The following is a 24,650-nucleotide window of genomic DNA, read 5'->3' on the forward strand; positions in this document are numbered from 1 at the left end:
GCGGCTGGGCCCGTGAGCCATGGCCGCTGAGCCTGCGCATCTGGAGCCTGCGCTCCGTAATGGGAGAGGCCGCAATGGTGAGAGGCCCGCATAACGCAAAAAAAAAAAAAAAAAAAAAAGGAGGAATAGAAGGAACTCTGCAAATACTGGTTTGATGAAGACATGAAAAGAGAAAAGTCCATTTATTTCTTTGTGCCTTTTAACGGCATTCTCTGTGTCCATTCCAAGAATGAGACAACCACACCAGACCAAGCAAACATGGACACAGAGTTATAATGTCCTTTACGTGCTAAGTACACAGAAGCAATTTTATGTAGCCTTGAACTTTCATCAAATCTGTTTCCGGGTGCTGTCAATTCCACCTTTAAAAAGCACTACCGTACATCAGCAAAAATACATGACTCAAAATAGGTAACAGGATTGCTTAGTGGAGCAAGAGATATCATTCCCTGAAAAGTATAGTAAAAAGTCTACAGAAAATCATATGTAATATTTAAATATCTGATTGTTAAGTAAATAGAACATCTATCTTGGAACTTCATGTTAAATGAAGGTAAGGTTAACCTACTTTTGCCCACGCTTTTCATTTTCTAGCCTGTCCTCTAAAAAAGTATCTTTCAAAAGGAAGCTACAAATTTTTCTCTTCAAAAATCAACTCGAACACATTTTTAAAAATTAAGATTATATTAATTATTTAAAAAATAGTTACATGTATTCACGGGGGAAAAAAATCTGGCACTGAACACAGTGATTCACTTTTCTTCTGGGTTCCTATACACAGGAATCAAAACAATTTACAAAAGATATTTGTACAATAAAAATTTAGGGGCTTCCCTGGTGGCACAGTGGTTGAACGTCCGCCTGCCGATGCAGGGGACGCAGCTTCATGCCCCGGTCCGGGAAGATCCCACATGCCGCGGAGCGGCTGGGCCCGTGAGCCATGGCCACTGAGCCTGCGCGTCCAGAGCCTGTGCTCCGTGACGGGAGAGGCCACAGCAGTGAGAGGCCCGTGTACCGCAAAAAAAAAAAAAAAAAATTTAGACTTATTGATATTATAAAGTAACTTCATTCATATCAGATACATGCAGAAAGGTTATAATTGTAAACAGAATTATACTGGAGATATAGATTTCAAAAAAAAATAAAAACAAGAACTGAAAAGTTGACCCAATATTAAAATGTCATTTGAACACAGTAAACATTGTTCTGTGTTCTACTAAGACTCACAGTAGGAGTAGGCTTACATTTAAATCATTGACGTTATTTGGTAAATGTTCATTTTAGGGTAAAATCTAATACAGTCACTCATGTCAAAAAACCACATACTACAGAGTTGGAAGGTATCCAAGAGCTCACTAGTCCAAATATTCTCATTTTACAAAAGAACGAAACAGGGCCAACTGGGTAACTGACTTGTCCAAAATGCCTGGTGCTCTCAAGATTAGGGCACAGCATAGCGGTAGGCATAATATTTTAACACTGAAGCTAAATGAATCACATTCAACCAAGAAGAAATATCTTTCAAAGGCTTAATTTTTTTCTTTCACCATAAAGTGATTTTCTGAATTTGAAAGAACATAAAGATCAAATAGCAATCACTTTCAGTAATAAATAAAATATTCAAAATATTTCCTCAAGATTTAAAGCAATGGAAAATTTTAAAATAATCCAGGATAAACAAGGTCCTACTGTAGAGCACAGGGAACTAAATTCAATATCCTATGATAAACCATAATGGAAAAGAATATAAAAAAGAATGTGTGTATATATATATATGTATAACTGAATCACGTTGCTGTACAGCAGAAATTAACACAACATTGTAAATCAACTATACTTCAATAAAAATAAACCAGGGAAGTCCAAAGTTAGGGTTTCCCTGCCATCTTTCTCCCATAGTAGTAGATGCACATGAATATTACATCTGAATTAGATGTAAGGAAAGGAAAATCACTAGTGGAGCAATTTAATCCACAAGTTGCCATCTCCTCAAATAAATCTGATGGGTTTGTCAATTTTCTGCTAACCACTGCAATCTGCTTTGGTATCCTGACCATTGTGGACTAGGCATTCCCAAAGAGGTTCTGACTTGATCTACTTAGACCTTGACATCTGGAAACTGCATCATTTCCCATCTTCTTCCCACCACCTATGAAAAAGATCAGAAAGGTTGGTTGGCGATTCCTAAACATGAGATGACAGGCCTGTAGATGCACCTGTGGCCTCTGACCTGTGAGAATTCTCACTTGCATAACTAAGTGAAGCAGCAGCCTGGCTTTCTAGAAATATTAGCAGTTTTCATTTAAATGAACTGTCCCTAGAGATCATGGGTAGATAACACGAATGAGCTGCTCATAAATTATCTCAGCAAATCTTTAACTCTCATTTTTGCTGACACCATTATTTTTGTATGAATAAGGAGGAGTAAGTACAGAGATATGAGCATAGAAAATTTTTAAAGAAAGAAAAGCATTATTTGCTCTGTTTGGCTTCAAGATAAGGCAAAAAGGGCACATGCCCAAGGCTAATATGCAGCATGCCAAAAGTGTAACTGAAATATCTAACCCCAGAATCCAAAGAATAAATATGATAATTAAAATAACACTGAGACACAAAGATCTGAAGGCTAAAGGGTACCCACATTTAGTTTGCAGGTGTTCCACAGACAAAGATGGCTTTCTGGTACTGCTGACTTTCCCTAGAGGCTTCAACCTTAAGTCTGATACAGAGCTACATTAAAAGCTGTAATGATTTCATTGTCTCCATCTTCTGAGGTATTAAGAAAGGTCCAAATTATGGTTGGACTGCAAGATTAAAAGTAAAAAAAAATGTACAAAATTACTTGTGGGTGCCATTTCAGAAAATGAACAGACATCTAGAAGAGTGGTATCAAAATGAGTAACCTCACAAAGAGACTGGCACTCATTACATGATGTTGATCCGATTTAATCAACTGAATTACTTTTTTTCTGATTTCCTTTACCTATTTATTTCCTTAATCCACCATTATTGAAATTAGAAGATCTAAAATCATGTTCCTAACAAGGAAAATCCTAACTCTCAAAAAAAATACTGGACCCAATAGAGTCACCAAAATTCCTCACCAGTAGAGTCACAAAGCATAAGAAGATAGAATATGTTATTATGCTTACTTAATACAGCATAGTTTATCATACAAACCTGGACACAATTGAAAGTGAAAGGGGACACTATTAAAAATTATACTAGGCAAGGATGCAGAGCAACAGCAACTCTCATTCACTGCTGATAGAAATGCAAAATGTTAACAGCCACTTCAGATAGTTTGGCAGTTTCTTACCAAGTTAGACATATATATTCACACTACAATCAACTTAGCAGTCATGCCTCTAGTTATTAACCCAAGTGAAATGAAAACATGTTCATGCAAAAATTTATACGTAAGTTTTTACAGCAGCTTTATTAATAATCACTAAAAATTGGAAGCAACCAAGCTACTGTTCAACAGGGGAATGGATAAACAAACTGAGACATCCATACAACATAATACTATTCAGTGATAAAAAGGAACAAGCTATTGATTCAGATAACAAGATGGATATATCTTAAATGCATTTTGCTACATGAAAACAGCCTGATCTGAAAGGTTACACATTATATGATTCCCTTCATTTGACATTCTAGAAAAGGCAAAACTAAAAGTACAGAAAAAGTTAAGTGGTTGCCAGGAATTGGCGGGAGTGAAGAGCGGTTTACTAAAGGGGACACACAGAGGAATTTTTAGGGTGGTAGAAATATTCTGGACTGCTGAATACATGACACTATGTATTTGGCAAAGCACAAAGAACTTTACAACACAAGAAGTGAATTTTAATGTATGCACATTTAAAAAAAAATCAACCAAGAGGTTGGGGACCCCAGGCTGGAATGCAGACTGTGTCAAAAGAATATAATTGTATTATAAATGTATGACAATCTCACTGAAGAGGGTACAAGAAAAAAAAAAAAGGAGCTGACTTTAAATTATTTTCGAAAATCATGTTTTGACTGGAAACAGTAAGGGTAGAAGAAAAAGGAACTGTACATGAACACTGTTTTCTAGCTTGGGTAGAAATTAACATTTCTGAAACTGCTCTACATGTATACTACAGTTGAAGAAATAAGTAAATGGATGATGGATGGTAGAAGCCAGGTTAATCACAGCTGGAGAGGGAAGTTCAGATAAACAAAAGGGGAAAGCTAAAAGAATTCTATGCTATTGGATTAGTCAGCATCATCAGTATGAACTCATGTTTAGCTTAATATACATATAGATGAAAAGATACAGAAATAATTATAGATATGTGTATAAATATGAATTAGTATATATACATATATTTCCTTGCTCTGTCTGTTGAGAAGGCCTAGAAACAATGACATTCTAGTAGCAATGAGCATATTCACTGCCCAGATATTGGTTTCTAAATACCACTAATCATGGAACCAGGGCTCCTTGGAGAAATGGCTGATTCTAGGACGAGGGTAGGGAAAATACAAGATGAGCCCACAGCATCTTGTAGTGCCAGAAAGTAAAGAAGTATTCAGAAAACCAAAAGGATGGGGGCATGTCAAAGGGACATAAGAGCCAACCTGAAAGAGCTTCCATCTGCCAAAGTTGGAACCATCTGAGCAACAAAATAACATAGTAAGGAACTATAACTCAAAGTATAAAATAAATATGCATGAGTCCACATTGATATAAATAAATGATTGAAGAAATAAATGGGAGAGAAAAGACCTTCCTTACAGAATTCCAAATAATTTATGTAGATACTCTAAAAGCTTATCCTACACCCTCCTTTGAGCATAGGCTAGACTTAGTGACTTGTAAAGAACAGAGTATGGGGAGTGGGGGTAACCTTATAGTAGAGAAGCCTAGCAAACACTGCTTTGACCAGATGACTCCAGGTTAACACCAAGAATCATAAGTCACATTAATAGAACGTGCCCCTAATATTATGTGATGAGAAGGGCAGTTTATTTCTGTGGTCTCATTGACAAAAAAACATAAGCTCAGTCTACATGAGGAAAACATCAAGCAAACCCAAACTGAGATAAGCTCCACAAAATAGTTGACCAATATTCCTCAAAACTGTTAAAATCATGAAAGATAATTAAAGACATAAACTGCCAAAGAACAGAGGAGACGAAGAGACATGACATCTAAATGCAATGTGGTATCCTGGATTGAATCATAGAACAGAAAAAGGACGTTAGTGGAAAAGCTAGTAGAATCTGAATAAAGTCTAGAGTTCAGTTAATAGTAATGTACTACTTTTGATTTCTTAGTTTTGACAAATGTACCATGGTTATATCACATGTTAACAACAGGGAAAATGAGATGAGGGGTATACAAGAACTCTCTGTAATATATTTGCAACTTTTCTATAAATCTAAAATTATTCCCCCAAAAAAATGCAGTTAAAAAGTATGCCAGAGGGCTTCCCTGGTGGCGCAGTGGTTGGGAGTCTGCCTGCCGATGCAGGGGACACGGGTTTGTGCCCCAGTCTGGGAGGATCCCACATGCCGCGGAGCTGCTGGGCCCGTGGGCCATGGCCGCTGGGCCTGCGCGTCCGGAGCCTGTGCTCCGCAACGGGAGAGGCCGCAGAGGTGAGAGGCCCGCGTACCGCAAAAACAAACAAACAAACAAAAACAAGAACAACAACAACAAAAGTATGCCAGGAAAATAGATATAAGCCAGGAAAAAGCAGGACATTATGCTCATCTGATGTATGATCCAAGTCTACCTTCATTCTTTTTTTTTTTTTTTTTTTTTTTGCAGTACACGGGCCTCTCACCGTTGTGGCCTCTCCCGTTGCAGAGCACATGCTCCAGACGCGCAGGCTCAGCGGCCATGGCTCATGGGCCCAGCCGCTCCACGGCATGTGGGATCTTCCCGGACCGGGGCACGAACCCGTGTCCCGAACCCGTGTCCCCTGCATCGGCAGGCGGACTCTCAACCACTGCGCCACCAGGGAAGCCCTACCTTCATTCTTAACATCCTCTGCTGAAAATCTAGAGCGTAACAGTTGAGTTTGTGCTATTTGGTGATCAATGGAAAATCAAACTGGATTCCATCACTGCTAAGAAAACAATTTTTAGATTCTCTTTTATAATTCCTAGCTGCACAAAATACAAAACAATGCTTTAAACAAGGCTCCTTGAACTGGGGGGAAAAGCAGAAGAAAAGATGATTTGTGATGAAACTGTGAACTTCCTTTCTGTTCAGGTTTTATATTTAGGGCTTAAGTATTTTATTTTTGTGGAAGAGATAACGACAACACAGCAGTTGGAAAAGAAATCCCACTAACTCACAAGACCAGTGGTGAACTGGGGAGCCCACAACACTATACTACATCTCAAGAGAGATAAGAAAGAAACAAATTGGTAGAGTTTAAAAAAGACCACTTACAAGGATAAGAGGGAGTAAAAGACAAGGATAGGAGAGAGGAAAAGAAGATACTGAAAAATGACAAGCCGCCTTCTATCCTGGCTGGGAGCAAACAGGCTATGTTTTTAAATTAACTCTTTGTACAACTCTGCCTGCCCAGGTAAGGACTAACATTCTCCCTAGAGAGCTCCTGCTGCCAGAAATAGTTTCTATTCCGAGCAGGGGGAAAAAAAATTACAGAGAGGGTACAGAAATCATTTGGAAGCAAATATTTTTCTTGATGCTTTTCCCCCTTCAATAGCTGTATGAGGAAGGTAGATGTATACTAAAATGGCATAAACCCACATATTTCATGGGCGGGGTGCATAACAAACTAGAATTACTGACAAAATGACTTTCCGGTATGTCCAATATACCAATGCGCATTATAACTAAACCTAATATAACAGTGATATAATAAATATTACCCTTAATTTTCCCACAAAATCCATTTTATTCATTCATTTATTCAGTAAATATTTACTTTATGTTTCTTATGTGCTAGGCACTTTTTTAACAGTTCTATGGTTTTGGGAAGAAAAGATACATGTTCATTATTTTAAAATTCAAGCAATTCAAACAAGTACAAAAATGATAGGCAGTAAAAATCATTCTACAACCTACCACCCAGAATTTAACATCTGGTGAAAAAGAATCTAGACATTTCTCTTTTGTCAGGCACATCAATAAATAGTTTATAAAAAGCACTTCAGTCACTTTTCAAATAAGAAATGTTTTCTTTTAAAAAAAGGATAACCCAGCTATAAAGTTTGAATTTTCTATCAATATTTATCTTAGACTCTTCTATTAAAAATAATCTGAGAATTCAACCCAATGATTTTTCCTTCACCTGAAATGTACCTAGCACAACTTTTCTCTATTTCTACTTAGCCTATAGTACATACAATGACCAGTCAGCTACTACCTGCAGCAGTAAACAAAACAAAACCAAAAAAAACCAGTAAAATACTTACTGTTGAAAATCACCTTTAAAAGCGGGGGTGGGGGGAGAGGGGACTACACAAGCAGTTGAATATTTCTGTTGATTTTCACTTCCATGTTCATCTTGAAAATTCTCCAAAGAAAAATGTTTAGGCATTTTCTTACTAAATGCAGTTTAACTTAACTTGAGCCTGATTCATTAGGTCCAATCTGAGAGTGAAAAATGACCACATCTAAGGCTTTCACAGCATCTGAATTTTTCATGCAGAAATAGTCAAAGAATTTTTCACAAGGGCAAACCAAACATTACCCTTTTCTAAGTGGTAGGTTATCCCTGCCCCCCACCTGCCTTTCCTTTCATGCCCAGTTACATCGATAACAAAAGATGACTTGTTGGATCCCCTGACTTCCACCCTGGCCTCCCTTCACTTTCTCCTCACCTCACTTTAATGTCAGAAGTATATGCACACTCTGGATTGATCTCAGAACAGTTCCACTAAGAACTCAAACTTGGCATTCCCCTTCTTGAAGCCTAGCCTGTTCTGGCTCTTCTCTTGCTGCCCCATAACCCAATACATTGTCAATAAGCCCAACTGGGGACTGCCCATGTCTCTACCTACTCTTCTTCTCAATATCATTTCTGATACTGGTGAGGCTATTGATCTTTTCAAAAAACAGCATTTGATTTTATTAATTTTTCTCTATTGTTTATCTATTTTCTATTTCTCTGATTTCTTCTCATCTTTATTTTTGCATTCCTTCTACTTACTTTGGGTTTGCTTTGTTCTCCTTTCCTAGCTTATTCAGGTAGATTAGACCATTGTTTTAAAGTGATAAATTCCCCTCTAAGCATTGCTTTAGCTGCATTCCACAAACTGACATGTTGTTTTTTCATTTTCATTCAAAATAGTTTATAATGTTCCCTGTGATTTATTTTATCGATGAGTTATTTAGAAAACTGTTGTTTAATTTCTAAATATTTTAGAATTTTCCAGATATCCTGCTAGAGATTAATTCTGGTTTTGGTCAGGGCACATTCTCCGTGTGATTTAGAAACTTTCAAATTTATCAAAACTTTTATTTTTTAATCGTCCAGCATATGGTCAATCTAGATGAATGTTCCATGTGCACTTGAAAAGAATGTTTACTTCGTAGTGTTGGGAGGCATGTTTTATAAATGTCAATTAGGTCACATTAGTTGACAGTGTTGTTTGAATCTTCTACATCCCTATAAATTTTATGTACACTTGTTCTAGGACTTCCCTGGTGGCGCAGTGGTTGGGAGTCTGCCTGCCGATGCAGGGGACGCACGTTCGTGCCCCAGTCTGGGAGGATCCCGCATGCCGTGGAGTGGCTGGGCCCGTGGGCCGTGGGCGCTGGGCCTGTGTGTCCAGAGCCTGTGCTCCACAACAGGAGAGGCCGCAGTGGTGAGAGGCCCGTGTACAGCAAAAAAAAAAAAAAAAAAAAAAAAAAAAATTTTATGTACACTTGTTCTATCAATTACTGAGACATGAATGTTGAAATCTCCAACCATAATTGTGGATTTGTCAATTTCAGTTGTCAGTTTTTGCTCCATGTACTCTGAAGCTCTCTTATTACAGGTATATGTATTAAGAATAGTTATACCTTCTTGATGAATTAACCCCATTATCATTTTCAAATGCTTCTCTTTATCCCTTATAATATTCTTTGTTCTGAATATTTGTTTAATTCTTTGAAATTAATATGGCCATTCTAGCTTTCTTTTTTTTTTTTTTTTTTTTTTTTCGGTATGCGGGCCTCTCACTGTTGTGGCCTCTCCCGTTGCGGAGCACAGGCTCCGGACGCGCAGGCCTACTGGCCATGGCTCACGGGCTTAGTTGCTCCGCGGCATGTGGGATCTTCCCGGACCAGGGCACGAACCCGTGTCTCCTGCATCGGCAGGAGGACTCTCAACCACTGCGCCACCAGGGAAGCCCTAGCTTTCTTATGATTAGTGTTTGTTTGGTATATATTTCCCCACACTCGTCTTTATATTTAAAATGAATTTCACATAGACAACAGAGAGTTTATATGCAGCCTGAAAATCTTTGGCTTTTAACTGGAGTATTTAGATCCTTTATAGTTAATGCAGCTATTGATGAGATTGGGTTTAAATCTACCATCTTGATCTTTGTTTTCTATTTGTTCCATTTGTTCTTTGTTCCTTTTTTCCCCTCATTTCCTGTCGTCCTCTGGATTTAGTTTTTGTTTTGTTTTGTTTTGTTTTTTAGTATTCCATTTTATCTCCATTATTTGGCTTATTAGTTCATTCTCTTTTTAAAAATGTGGTTGTTTTAGGACTTGCACTATGCATCTTTTACTTATCATGGTCTACTCTTTCATGTATAATAACTTTTTAACAATATATTTCCATTATCCCTCTCTTATTGTTTGTTCTATTGGTTTTATACAATTTACTTCCTCGTACGTTATAAATCCAATAGTATACTGCCACTATTTTTGCTTTAAACAGTTAATTATTTTTAAATTTTTAAATGAGGGAAAAGAATTCTGTTTAACCACATGTTTAGCATTTTCAGAGCTCTTCATTCTTTCATGTAGCTCAAAGGTTTCACAGGTATCATTTTCCTTCTGTCTAAAGAATCCTGTCTAACATTTCTGTGGCAGTAGTCTGCTGGTAATGAATTCTCTAAGCTTTGTTGTCTGAAATAGTATTTCACCTCCTTTAATGAAACATATTCTCAGTGGATATAGTAATCTAGGTTCACAGGGTTTTTTTTTCTTATCAATACTTTAAAGATGTTATTCTATTATCTTCTCTTTTTATAGTTTCTGATAGAAGTCTACAATAACTATTATCTTTTGTCCTTTGTACTTAATGTACCCATTTTTTTCTACCTGAATTTAAGAATTTCTCTTTATCACTTTTTTTAGCAATTTGATTATGATGTATTCTAGTGTGATTTCCTTTATGATTATACTGCTTGGGGGTTGTGAAGCACTTCTTGGATCTGGAATTTTATACTTTCCATCAAAGTCTGAAAATTTGGGACATTATTTCTTCAAATAATTTTCCAGTACCTACCTTTTGGTGCTACAATAACTTCTATTTTAAACCACTTGATATTGGTCTAAATAAAAATAAGGCTCTGTAAATTTTTTCAGTCATTTTCCTATGTTCATTCTGGATCACTTTTTTTTTTTTTCAAGATCACTGATCTTTTCTTCTGTTAAGATCTAACTTGTCTGTAATTCCATCAAGTGAAAGTCATTTAATACACTTTATATTTCAACTCTAAAAGCTCCATTTGGTTCTTTATATCTTCCATTACTCTAATTATAATGTTCATTATATTTTCGTTTAATAACTTGACTATATTGAGCATATTTATTTTAGCTGTTTCAACATTCTTGTCTGTTAATTCCATCATTTCTGTCTTTTCTGGGTCTGTTTCTCATTTGGTTGTGAGTTATGTTTTCTCACTTCTTGACATGTCCATAATTTATTTTATTTTATTTTTTTTGCTGTACGCAGGCCTCTCACTGTTGTGGCCTCTCCCGTTGCAGAGCACAGGCTCCGGATGCACAGACTCAGCGGCCATGGCTCACGGGCCCAGACGCTCCACAGCATGTGGGATCTTCCCAGACCTGGGCATGATCCCATGTCCCCTGCATCGGCAGGTGGACTCTCAACCACTGCGCCACCGGGGAAGCCCCATAATTTTTTTACTGTATGCTAAATATTGCTGATTTATGTTCTTGAGTGTTAGATTTTGTTAAAGAGGATTGGACTTTGTTCTAGTGGGCAATTAAATTACATGTAAACCAATTTGATCCATATTGGGTTTATGTTTGGGGGGGGTATAGAACAGCCTTTATTCTAGAGCTAATTTAGTCCCACTACAAAGCGGGTGACCCTTCTGAAGTCTTCCCTGAATACCCCATGTATTCAGAGAGGTCTTTTTACTCTGGTGATGTGAACCCAAACAATTTCTGATCCTGTATGAGCTCTGGGAATTGTTCAGTTTACAGATTTCAATAACATTTTTCCTAGATGTTGTTCTTTGCCAACATCATGGTGTTTCACCATAGCCAATGTACAGAACTCTGGGACTCCTATACAGATTTCTAGAGCTCTTCCTCTGTAGAACTCCTTCCTCTATGGTATATTACCCTGTAAATTCTAGCCACCACGGCTTCCCCAAACTCTGATCTGTGTCTCACACCACTCAGCAATACCACAGGGTTCTATTTGGGTTTCCCCTCCCTGCACCACAATCTGAAAACTGCCTCCAGGCAAAAAGCCAAAGCAATTGTAGAGTTTATCTCTTCTGTTTCCCTTCTTTTAGGAATCAGAGTGTTATGTTGCCTGTGGTCCAGTATGTGAAGATAGTTGTTTCAAGTATCTGTCCAGTTTTCCAGTTGTTTATAGAGAGCCAGCAATTCCAGATCCTGTTATTCTCTCATGGTGAGAAGCAAAAAGTCCTTTCTCACAATATTTGATTGTATATCAAACACTACATATAAAATAACTGTAGAGACTATAGTTGGTATTATTTTCCACAGAGGATTGCCATTTCCTCTGTTAGGTAGAAAGGACTGAACTGGATTGGGACTGGAATGTAGCTTTAGTTAGACTCCATCCATTTCTATTTTCAAATGTCTCAAGGGTAAAACTGTCAAGTGTTTGTTGCAGATGCCTTTCCCCAGATTAGTGGTTCTCAAAGTCTAGTCTGTGAACCTCCAGGGATCCCTGAGATTTTTTTAGGAGGGAGTCCATGAAATAAAAACTGTAATATAATAATACTAAGATATTATTTGCCTTTCTCACTGTGTCAACATTGACACTGATGGTACCAAAGCAACAGCAGGTAAAACTCCTGCAGCCTTAGCATAAATCAAGGCAGTAACACCAACTATACAACTATATTCCTCAGGGTCATGCATTCATAGTAAAAGAAATATCACTTTTACTTAAGAATATCACTGATGAAACAGTATGGTTAATTTTATCAAATCCCAACCCCTGAATACATATCTTTTTTATAATCCAAGTCACAAAATCAAAGCATGTACAAAGTATTCTGTTGTACACCAAAGTATGGTAGTTATCTTGAGGAAAAGCACTTATGTGACTGAGTCACCAGCTGAATTAGTTTTTTTTTTTTTTTCATAAGATACCATTTTTACTTGAAAGAACAACCAATAGATAAATTATGGTCTTTCAACTTGGATATTCAGCAGGGGTTTTCTCAAAAATGAATGCAGTGAGCCTAACAGCAGCATTTGTTGCCAACAATAAAGTTTGAACTTTCAGGCAAAAATTAGAATTGCACAAAACATATCAGCCACCATAATCTTGACAACTTTCCAATACTTAATACTCTTCTGATGAGCTCAGTGGTGATATTAACCAATGTGTGGGGTTTTTTCTACTGTCTACAGAAGACTTGCACACCTCAGTGAACCACTATTTCCAAATAACCAACGCATGATACAAAATTATGTGTGGGTAAAAGATCCATTCAAAATAAAAGACAGAACGATAGATTTTAATGTAATAACATACAAAAAGTTCACTGAAATGATTTCAGACTCCACACTGCAACTAACCTTTAAGAAACTACCACTTGTCAAGTTCTGCCATAGGATCAAAGATGAATGTTCACAATTATCTGAAAAGACTATTAAATTACTCCTTTTTCCAACTACATACTGTGTAAGGCTGGATTTTCTTCATTTACTTCAACCAAAACAATACTTTTCAACAAACTGAAGGCAGACGCAGATATGAAGCCAGCTGCCTGCTATTAAGCCAAAGATTTACAAAAATATTAAAAAATTAACTCTTTTCAATAACATTTTTTGTTTTCAAAAATGTAATTGTTTTTCAAAAAAAGTCTATTAATGTTAACATGCAATGAGTTTATTATTACTGTTATTTTTAAATTAATAAATATTTTAAATTTCTCTTATTTTTAATTTCTGAATTTCTGATACAGTAAATATCAACAGATATAATCCATTGAAGCAAAATCTCCTTGGTGTCTTCAATAACTTTTAAGATTGAAAAGGGGTCCTGAAATCAAGAAGTCTGAGAACCTAGCAAGTCTAAGTACCATGAGACTGCAAGAGATTTTACTCACTTTTACCAGGTTAGCTCCAGCCTCTGACACTGCCCCAGCACTTAGCAAGTGTATAGTGGAGAAAAAAAATGCTCTGCATTTTGGGCTCACCTAGATTTCCATCTGTCAAACCAGCCCACACAACTGTTAAACGCTCTTGTGATTTCTCTTTTTCCCTGTGGACTCCCTCTGCCTGGATCAAACCTAATCCTAAGAACATGCCCATATTTGGCAATTGCTCAGGGAAAAAACAGCTGGCTATCTCAGTTCACATAAGAAGGGAGACCTAGAATTTGAGTTTACCTCCTCCTCTTTGCTTCCACAGCTCCATAACTTTCAAAATAAGATTTTTGGAATTTATCCATTTTATACATAGGAGCTATAGCCTGCCACTACTTATACATACTACTCAGGTCTTTTAATCCACTACCAAGTAACAGTAGCCAACACTTATATATCATTAACTATCTGCCAAGCAATATTCTAAGCATTTTATATAATGCTTAGAACTCATTTAATTCTGAAGAGAACATAATAAGGTATCGCCACTTAAGTTACACAGCTCATAACCGGTAAAGCCAGAATTCAAATCCAAGCAGTTTGGTTTCAGAGTCCTGGCCTTTAACCTCTAACAAACTATCCTTTGCCTCATCTACCACACATTTTTCCCTCAGGAAACTCAGCCCATTTTCATGGTTGCTACTATCATCTCAAGATTGAAGATACCTAAATCTTTATCTCCAGGTCTAACCTGTTTAACTGCTTGCTGAACTTCAACCTGGATATTCCGCATATCTAAAACCAATGCATTGGGACTTCCCTGGTAGTCCAGTGGCTAACACTTTGCACTCCCAATGCAGGGGGCGCAGGTTCGATCCCTGGTCAGGGAACTAGATCTCACATGCTGCAACTAAGAGTTCGTAAGCCGCAACTAAATGATCCCACACGCGGCGACGAAGATCCTGCATGCCGCAACTAAGACCCGGTGCAACCAAATAAATAAACAAATAAATAAATAAAACCGATGCATCTTCTTCGCTCCCTGAAAACTTTCTTTTCCAAACATTGTCCTTTCACTGGCACCATCCTTTCCACCTTTGGTCAATCCAGGCAATTATGATTTTCCTTTCCTCTAATTCCAAAAACATTTATAACTGTACCAGTAATCCCCAAACATTAATTCACAACTAAGTCTACTGTGGTGCATAGAAAAATAGTAATATAATGTGCTGTTCTATTTTAAATCTGTCCTTAATTCTAAGATAATTCCTACATCTTATTGTTAGAATGTTTTTTCTTTTGTGAAATTGTGATAATAGATAATTAATTTTTAAAAATAATTTTGTGTGTGTGTGTGTGAACTGAAAAGTTAACAACACTATAATAATTCCCAAAGTTATTTGGTTGATTTGTTCTGAAAATTACTGATCCAGGAAATTTGAAAATCTTCAAACTACTGGTCTATACCAATGTTATCAATTTACCAGGATCTGCTTTTGACTGTCCCATTGCTTCTCTAATAAAGTCATGTATCCATTTATCAAGTCAGGTATCCTGCTCAAAAAGACCCAAACAAAAGTAATATAAGTTAGTAACTCTTGTGGCAGTAGCAAAGAGTTAGAAATGTATTGACATTGTTTCCAAGTAGTATCAGTTGGTTTTTCAAAATGCTCAAAAGATACTGCCTTCTTACTGCTTTTAGACTCAGTTAACTATTCTTTTTTTTTTTGCGGTATGCGGGCCTCTCACTGTTGTGGCCTTTCCCGGACCAGGGCACGAACCCGTGTCTCCTGCATCGGCAGGCGGATTCTCAACCACTGCGCCACCAGGGAAGCCCAACTATTCTTAAATTCATTCTCTTCTCACAGAATATACAGCCCCGCTTATCTATGCAATAAAGAATTAAGTTCCTTACTTAATTCTTAAGCTATTTCCAACAGCTCTGTACAGAAATCTTTTTATAGTCTTAATCATGGTAAAACCACCTCTACCAAGCACCTTCTGATATATATAATCTTATTTGATTCACAGACACCTAAATGGATATCCATCAATTTTTGCTTTTACCACCATGCTGAAAGCAAGTAGCATGTTTTAAATGATAAAATATCATTGAGAGTTAGAAGAAGTCAGAAATATCATCTGCTCCAAAACTCATTTCATGATTGAGAATAACGTAGCTTAAACTCACACAGCTAATTAATGACACAGCTGACACCAGAAAGCTAAGCCTTCTAGATATCTAAGGAGTTGCATGAAGGTGTAATTCGCAGGAAAAGAACACATAGTCATATAGAACCAAGTCAGAAATCACTATACTCCTAGAATTAAGCAAGAGAGTGGGTTAGGATAAGTTTGGAATATACATAATACAACAGCTTCACTAATGTCCAAAGGAAGCAGAATTGCTTTGGGTTCACAATGACCAAAAATCATGCTGATGTGCAAGGCTCCTGGGGATATTTGAGAGAAAGAACACCAACAAGCCAGTGAGGATGAAGAACAAAAAGGATCTACCCTCCAACATAGCCACTAAAGGAAGGTGAAGTACAGTCAAAAGATTAGAGTTCTGATCCATCAACAGATAAATGAATAAACGAAATGTGTTATATCCATACTATGGAGTATTATTCAGCCATAAAAAGAATGAAATTCTGATACATGCTACAACATGGACGAACCTTGAAAACTTGCTAAGTAAGGCAGACAGGAAAAGACAAATATTGTATAATTCCACTATATGAGGTACCTAGAATGGGCAAATTCATATAGACAGAAAGGAGAATAGAGGTTACCAGGTCTGGGGAGAGGGGGAATGAGGAGCTACTGTTTAATGAGTACAGAGTTTTTGTTTGGGATGATGAAAGAGTTCTAGAAATAGATAGTGGTGATGATTACATAGTAATGAAAATATACTTAACATCAGTGAACTGTACACATTAAAATGGTTAAAATGGTAAATTTTATGTTATGTATATTTTACCACAATGAAAAAAAAATGGCGGGCTTCCCTGGTGGCGCAGTGGTTGAGAATCTGCCTGACGATGCAGGGGACGTGGGTTCGTGCCCCGGTCGGGGAAGATCCCACATGCCGCGGAGCGGCTGGGCCCGTGAGCCATGGCCGCTGAGCCTGTGTGTCCGGAGCCTGTGCTCCACAACGGGAGAGGCCACAGCAGTGAGAGGCCTGCGTACCACACACACACAAAAAAAAGGTGTGAGGAATTTTTGGTTTTCTAGGCCACTTACCAACTTGTCAACTTGTTAGTAATGAGTTATTTCCCCTAAAAACATTTCTTGAAAAAAGTAATAAACATTTTCACATCAACAGGTAACATATTTTGACAAACTTAGAGGAATTACAGGAAGCTCCAGAAAACAGTCCTGGCAGTAAAACCAGTCCTGACTGGGTAGTATTATAGTTCTTATTCAATGGTTATTTAATCATCCTAAACTTATTCCTACAAGACATCTGTAGCCATTAAAAAACAATCTCATTTACCAGGGAGGGGCCAAGAACTCCCTTGATCAGGATGCCACAGGGATGGAAGACCTCTGAGACTGTGTAACAGAATCAGCTCAGCAGACCACTGATTTTAGCCTCTTTTGCTCTTAACCTAATAGCATCCTACCTCTCTATGCCAGAGGTCACAATCTCAAATGTCTAAAGAAGCCAGAAGCCAGGCAAGGAACGTAAATTAATGAAGCAAGCGGGATGAATTTGGGGAGAAGCAGGGAGACAGAGAAAGCTACAGCAGCCTGGAGTGTTTCTGTCACACCTACAGAGCACTGTCAATTGCTGCCAAGTGGTAATGCTAGCCCACTGTTGCCATACCTTCCAAATTTTTAAGAGGCTGGAAATTCAGATTTTTCAACTTACTCTACAAGCTAAGCAAAACAGATCTGAGAACCCCAAGTAGCCTACAGACCCCCAGTTTGTGCTTTCTGCTCCACGCATATCCTTCTCCAAGCCATGAAGGAAAATAGCAGGAAACAATACTTTACAGTTATGCATATCTCATTTTGCATAAAGACTCCAATTCCCTGAGAGCAGGGCAGCAGGCAACATTCAAGGAACATAAAATAAAGAAACCAAAGGAGTGAACCAAAAAGGCAATTTACCTACTTAATATATGAAAAGTAAAAACCTGGGACTTCAAATAATCTACCAATTTTCAAAATGTCAGGAACTGAGATAAGGCTATGGTAACTGGAGAATGTTGGAAGAAAATATTAAGCAGCTAGAATACAATTTTTCGAACTCTTTAAAGCCACCTTACTATAAATTACACGATAGGGAATATGATCCCAGTGATTCACAATAAACCTGTCCCCTATGGCACAACATGAAATGTCTGTTGTATCATTTTGGATCCCACTGTCTTGAATTCTACCTGATTTTTACAACTTTGGTTGATATGACAAATACAGAACTGCAAGTGCATGTACAAAGTCCCAGATTCCAAGTGAAAAATTCTATTTTGTGAATTTTTTTGAAGCTGCTTTATTTGAGAAAGAAAGAAAAAGAGAGAGAGAGAGAGAGAGAGAGAGAGAAAGAGGAAGGAAGGAAGGAAGGAAGGAAGGAAGGAAGGAAGGAAGGAAGGAAGGAAGGAAGGAAGGAAGGGAGGAAGGAAGAAAGGAAGGAAGGAAGGAAGGAAGGAGAAAAAAGAGAAAGAGAAAGAGAAAGAAAGGAAAGAAGAACGAAGGAAAGAAAGAAAGAAAGGAAGGGAGAAAGAAATGCAACTGGAAAAGGGGAAAATATTTTGGAAAAAAAGCTGCTTTCTTGCACTTTGACAGATACAGGAGCCAAGAATAGTGGAGGAGTAAAAGCTAATTTTTCTCTTTTCACAAAAAGACTAGCTACTCCCCTCCAAAGGTAATCCTTCCTCTGGCCAAGAAGAGTCAGAATTCTTCCTTAAACTTTATCCAGTTAATTTATCCACAAACAATATCATTTCCTTCTATTAAAAACAAAATATGTAGCAGGATCTAATTAGCATTACATGCTTATGTGCTAGGTACCAGGCTAAGTACATAACATGTATCATCTCATTTAATCCTCACAACCCTATGAAATAGGTACTTTTATCTCTGATCAAAGTAAACATTGTCCCTACCCTCAAGAGGCTTATTTTCTAGTGGGAAAGATAGACATTAAACAATCCCAACAAAGAATGCACAACTGCATTTATAACCAGAGTTAGAAAGGAGATGGGCAAGGCACTACTGATTCACGGAAAAAGCAAATTTAATCTTACCCAAGAAGGCATCTTTGTAGAAGTAACTATTGAGATCAAAGGCTAAACATGTTTTAACTAGGCAAAGTCTCCTGTCAGGGGTAAGAGCATGAGAAAAAGCCCTGTGATGGAAGGAAACACAAGGAGTTTGAGGTAGAGAAAAAAGGCCAATGTGGCAAAAGCAGAGAACAAGGGGAAGCATGCTGTGCCATCAGGGCAGAAGAAACAGGCCATCCAGGGCCCTGCTATTTACATTAGAAGTCTCCATCTTCAGAGCAACAAAAACCACTAAAATTATTAGAAGGGGGAGAGGGGATGATCAGATTTGTGGGTATTTTATGCATTTTTAAATCAAAAGAAAATAAAAAGATCTCCTCTCTTAGCAGCTTTCAAATATACAGTACAATACTGTTAACTCATCATGTTACACGTTAATCCTCAGGACTTACTTATCTCATAAATGGAAGTTTGTACCTCCTGACCACTTTCAATTATTTTGCCCACTCCCCACCTCTGGCAACCCCCCAATTTGTTCTCTGTAATCTGTAAGTGCTTCTTCTTCCTCCTTTTCCTCCTCTTCTTCCTCTTCCTTCTCTTCTCCTTCCTCCTCTCCTTCTCCTTCTTTTAGATTCCACACATAAGTGATATTACACAGCATGTGTCTCTCACTGTCTGAGAACACACGGTATGTGCCTTTCTCTGTCTGACTTATTTCACTTAGCGTAATGCCCTCAAGGTCCATCCATGTTGTCACAAAAGCAAGATTTCCTTCTTCTTTATGGCTGAATAATATTGTGTGTGTGTGTGTGTATCACTTTTTCTTTATCCTTTCATCTGCTGATGAACACAGGTTGTTCCCATGTCTTGGCTATTGTAAATAATGCTGCAATGAACATGGGGGTGCAGATATCTTTTTGACATAGTGATTTTGTTTCCTTTGGATAAGTACTCAGACATGAAACTGCTGGATAATACGGTAGTTCTATTTTCAATTTTTTTCAGTACTCTCCATACTGTTTTCCATAGTGGCTGCACCAATTTACATTCCCACCAACAGTGCAAAAGTGTTACTTTTTCTCCACATCCTTGCCAACACTTATTTCTTATCTTTTTGATAACAGCCATTCTAATAGGTGTGAGATGATATCTCATTGTGATTTTGATTTGCTTCCCTAATGATTAGTGATGTTAAACACTTTTTCATGTACCTGTTGGCCATTTGTATATCTTCTTTGGAAATGTCTATTCAGATCCTCTGCCTATTTTTTAATTGGATTGTTTCAGTTTTTTCCATTGAGCTGTACGAGTTCTTTATCTACTTTAGATATTAATCCCTTATCAAATATATAATTTGCAAATATCTTCTCCCATTCAGTAGGTTGCCTTTTCATTTTGCTGATGATTTCCTTTGCTGTACAGAAGCTTTTTAGTTTAATATAGTCCCACTTGTTTCTTTTTGCTTTTTTTTTTTTTTTTTGCCTGTTTTTGGTGTCAAATCAAAAAAAAACCATCATTGCCAAGAACAATGTCAAGGAGCTTATCCCCTATGATTTCTTCTAGGAATTTTATGGTTTCGGATTTTATATTCAAGTCTTTAACCCATTCTGAATTGATTTTTTTGTGTATGGTAAGATAATGATCCAGTTTCATTGTTTTGCATGTAGCTGTCCACCTTTCCCAACCTCATTTATTAAAGAAACTTTAATTTCATTGTATATTCTTGGCATCTTCCCCCATTGTATATTCTTGGCATCTTCCCCCATTGTATATTCTTGGCTCCTCTGTTACAAATTAATTGACCGCATATGCATGGGTTTATTTCTGGGCTCTCTACTTTGTTCCATTGATTGATGTGTCTGTTTTTAAGTTAATGCCATAATGTTTTGATTACTACAGCTTTGTAATATAGTTTGAAATCAGGAAGTGATGCCCCCAGATTGGTTATTCTTTCTCTAGATTGCTTGGCTATTTGGGGTCTTTTGCAGTTTCATACAAATTTTAGGATTGTTCATTATATTTCTATGAAAAATGTCACTGGAATTTTGACAGGAATTGCAATGCATCTCATATTTCTCTTCTGACTTTGCTTATGGTGAGTTTTGGTCATGTACATTTTTCAAAGGCAAATAAACCAAACTTCTGAGTTTAGGATTTTGAGTCATAATTTTAGAAAGGCTTTATAACTCTAAAGTTATAATTAAATTCTCCCATGATTTCACATTTTATGTTTAAATCTCTGACCAATCTGGAGTTTATCCAAATATACAATGTCAAGTATGGACCTAACACATTCTCTTTCCAGATGGCTACACAGTTATACCAGTACCAGTTATCAGAGTCCATCCTTACTCCCACTGCTATGATACTGCTTTTTACCATATCCTAAGTTGCTATATTTTCTAATCTATTTCTGAATTTTCAATTCCACGCTATTAGTCTGTCAATTCATGCACCAGTATTACATTGCTCTAACTGAAACTTCACAGTATGTTTTAATATCTGGAACGGCTAGTCCCCCTCTCATTGCTCTTCTTTTTCAATGTTATTCAGGGTTCACTATGCACTTTACAATTAGTGTTTCTAGTATTTTCACTGAGATCACTTTAATTTGTAAATTAGTATGGGAGAATCAGCACTTTATGATGCTGAGGTTTCCTATTCAAGAACATGTTATGTTTACGTTCACATGTACTTTTGTGTTCTTCAGGAATATGGGGAGTAGACTGGAAGGAGGCCAGGTGGATAGGTTAGACTAATGCAGATTATTTCTGGTAATTGAAGAATACGGAAGGGATAAACTGGAGAAAGAATAGAGTGAAAAGAGGGCATAGCAACATTTAATCACCTGGACAAGCCTGCCACAGGGGGAAGGAATGGTATAAAGAACAAAATCAAGTAAAGAGTGTTTTTCAAGAAAAAAGAAACTATCAATAATACAATTAGGACAAAAACATTTTCAAATAAATCCATTAGATTTAGTGATATGGAAGTCATTAGTGATCTTAGTAAGATCTATTGTGGGGAGACTTATAAGGCTGGAAGCCACAGTGGGACTTCCATTCCAGTATGGCCAAATATAACTATATTGCTCTAATTTGATCCTAAAAGGGTCTTCCTGAAGTCAAAAATGCCACTAAATTTGGAATATAACTGTAAGTTATTATTCCTAAAATGGAGTTCAAACATAGTCTTGGAAGAGGGTTCTTGAATAATTCATGCAAAGAATGCATGGATCCAGAAAATACTGCCAATAGAAGGAAATATCAGAAACCAGAGTAGGAAATAACAGCTACAGAGCAAAGGGGGGCAAAAATGAAGCAAATATTCTCCAAAGCAAACTAAGCTATAACTTCACAGAATGATCTGGCTTGGAGTTAGGCCCTGCTAACATTCTAAAAAGCACAGCTGGAGATCCAGATAAAATAGGTAACTCCTTAAATAGGATGCACAAAACAAGCCCTGGCTGCTCAGAAATACTTCCTTCTGCATCTTTTCAAGATACCACTCTCTCCCTCCCTCAACTTGATCTCCAAATCCTAATTGTGGTTTCTCTTTTGGATAGTCCCAATAGAAGCATACAGATTTCCCTGGTAGGAAAGTTAGGGTTAGAATTATTCCTAATTCTTTCCTAATATTCAGACAGGATAATACACAGGATCTAGCTTCATGGAGATACCAAGAGGGGTCAGAAAACAGAGGAGTCAAAACAAAACAGAGGAGTCAATAAAATACTAACAATGCCTTGGTCAGATCCAAACTGCCTTGGTCAGATCCAAACCGGGGCTGAACAGGCCCTAAGGAGAATATTCCATGGGAAACTCCAGAAACCTGGGACTGTGTGAAGACGGAGAATACGCACAGAACGAGGCAAAGCATTCAAGGGACATAATCATAGAATCTTAAGGGGAGACCTTAGATGTCATCTAGCTCAGAAAGGATGCTTTAAAAAAAAGAAGGGTGATTTTACATTACAATTTTATCACTCATATTTGAGCAAACAAAACTAACACTCTCAAAACTGATTACTGAGAACTTCCTAGGTTAAAAAAAAAATTATTATAGTTCTGCAGAATTCTTCAGAACAGAAAGAACTTTCAAGCCCACCTGAGTTGATTTGCATGCCAAAACCAATCTGCAATATGGAAAAGTATGGTAAGTGAAATAAACCAGTATCTTTTGACCTTTCATTTTAACACAAATTTGGACCAAGAGTGGAAACAAAAAAATCATGGCACTAAAATGCATTAGTTCCAGGTCCCTTCTACCACTTACCAGCTGCATGAACAGGGGAACATCCACCGTGACAGTGTTATACCCCTGGTGAGATCTCCTTTAGGTATAAGATCCTTGTCCATAAAAAGAGGATACTCTCAAATAAGAATAATTATCTTCTTTGCTTGCTAAAGAAACCAGGCAGGCAGGATCAGTAGATTCAACTAAAATCATTAAGATAGAGGTAGAAGAGAAGGAAAAAAGGGTCTCTGGAATAGAAAAGGCAATTAACAGCTCTTCACTGCAACTACATCGAGGAGGCAGAGTATAATTTTCCTTAGGTTGTTCTACACCGTTTCGTGACCGCACACTGCAGCCCCACTCCAATGTTCAGCTTAACGCGGTGGTATTCAAATATACTGGGGTCAACTAAGGAAATGTAATGCTTCTAAATTATGCTGTGGAACTAGTGCCATTGGTTGTTCATTCTGCCATCAGCCTTAAGTGGTAGAATTTTAAGAAGGTACTGCATCAGAGAAAGGCATTCACTTGGTAAAATCTACTCCGTAATATTAATTTTCTGTACAAGGTTGTCACAAAAGAAAAAAACAAGAGCTGTTTCAATTTAATCTGCATACCTCTTTTTTTTTGAAACCAGCGGGAAGTAACAAAGGATACTAAAGGATGTGGTGGCTATTCTAGGGGGCAAAGTTTTTATTTCTTTATAGAATTAGAATTGTTAGTTCTTTCCAGGGCAGCAAGGACTAAATCACATATTAGAACCTTATGGTGACAGTTTACTCTATTTACTGTTACTGGGGGGAATACATTTTATTCCTACGGTAAAGTGACAGAACTCTCTCCCAGGCATGCGCCTAAACCTTATTTCAAGAAAAAGAATTTGTAAGCACAGGATTCTACCAACTTACAGCAGGCTGAGTGGGGGCACAGGCGCCATGAAGTGGGAAACAAACAGGAAAGAAACTGGGCACAGACATTTAAGGGTAATAAATATAACAGCAATCTAGAAGATGAACGGTTCATGTTGTTTGTGATTACAGACTGATTATTCCTCTAAGTGCAAAGGCTATCCAATAAGTCATATCCGGGTTGATTTGTTAGCAAGGTACTTTCACCAGATAATAAATTAGAATGTAATTAAAGTGCATTCTGTCTGTTTATCATGGACTAAGATAGCTCACTATAATTCTCAATTATCTGCATGAACACACAACATGACAGTCATGTTGAGTAAACCTTTCAGCAAAGGGCAAAAAACATCTTAGGAATGCACTAAAATTGCTAGATTCTTCTCTAGTCCTTTTAAAAATCTGTTTCCAATTTTGATAAATTATGTGAGTGGAACCAAATTAATTTGGTACTTGCTTTCATACAGTAAGTCATACAGTAAGTTTAGACTCATAAGTCTCCAAACTTCTTAGGTTGCTGGTAATTTGCTAAGGGTAGTGACTAAATCATGAAAGAAATCAAAGAAAACAAAATTGAATATTTACTGCAAACCTCTGCTAGGTGGAAAAACTTAAGCACAGAGAAAACAGAAAAATCACAAAGGAAAAAACATATATGAACATTTAAAATTTAAAAACGTGTTTAAAATTTTAAAATGCAGAAACTAACACACCACTGTAAAGCAATTATATTCCAATAAAGATGTTTTTAAAAAGTGTTTAAAAAAGCATTTGTACC

At 37.2% G+C, this 24,650-nt stretch overlaps 1 protein-coding gene across 6 annotated transcripts in view; it reads right to left on the reverse strand.

Moving 5' to 3' along the window:
* PDSS2 (decaprenyl diphosphate synthase subunit 2) overlaps positions 1–24,650 on the reverse strand; it is a 263,251-nt gene that overhangs the window by 213,832 nt on the left and 24,769 nt on the right. Inside the window, exon 1 of one of the 6 annotated variants that reach the window (XM_067011562.1) lies at positions 13,609–13,665. The exons of the other annotated variants lie outside the window; for them this stretch is intronic. The gene's annotated coding sequence lies outside the window, so the exon portion shown is untranslated. Of the gene's footprint in view, positions 1–13,608; positions 13,666–24,650 lie in introns of those variants that run through there. 6 annotated transcript variants of the gene reach the window in all.

The sequence above is a fragment of the Kogia breviceps genome, chromosome 13, assembly GCF_026419965.1.
Source record: "Kogia breviceps isolate mKogBre1 chromosome 13, mKogBre1 haplotype 1, whole genome shotgun sequence".
NCBI classification, from domain to species: Eukaryota; Metazoa; Chordata; class Mammalia; order Artiodactyla; family Physeteridae; genus Kogia; species Kogia breviceps.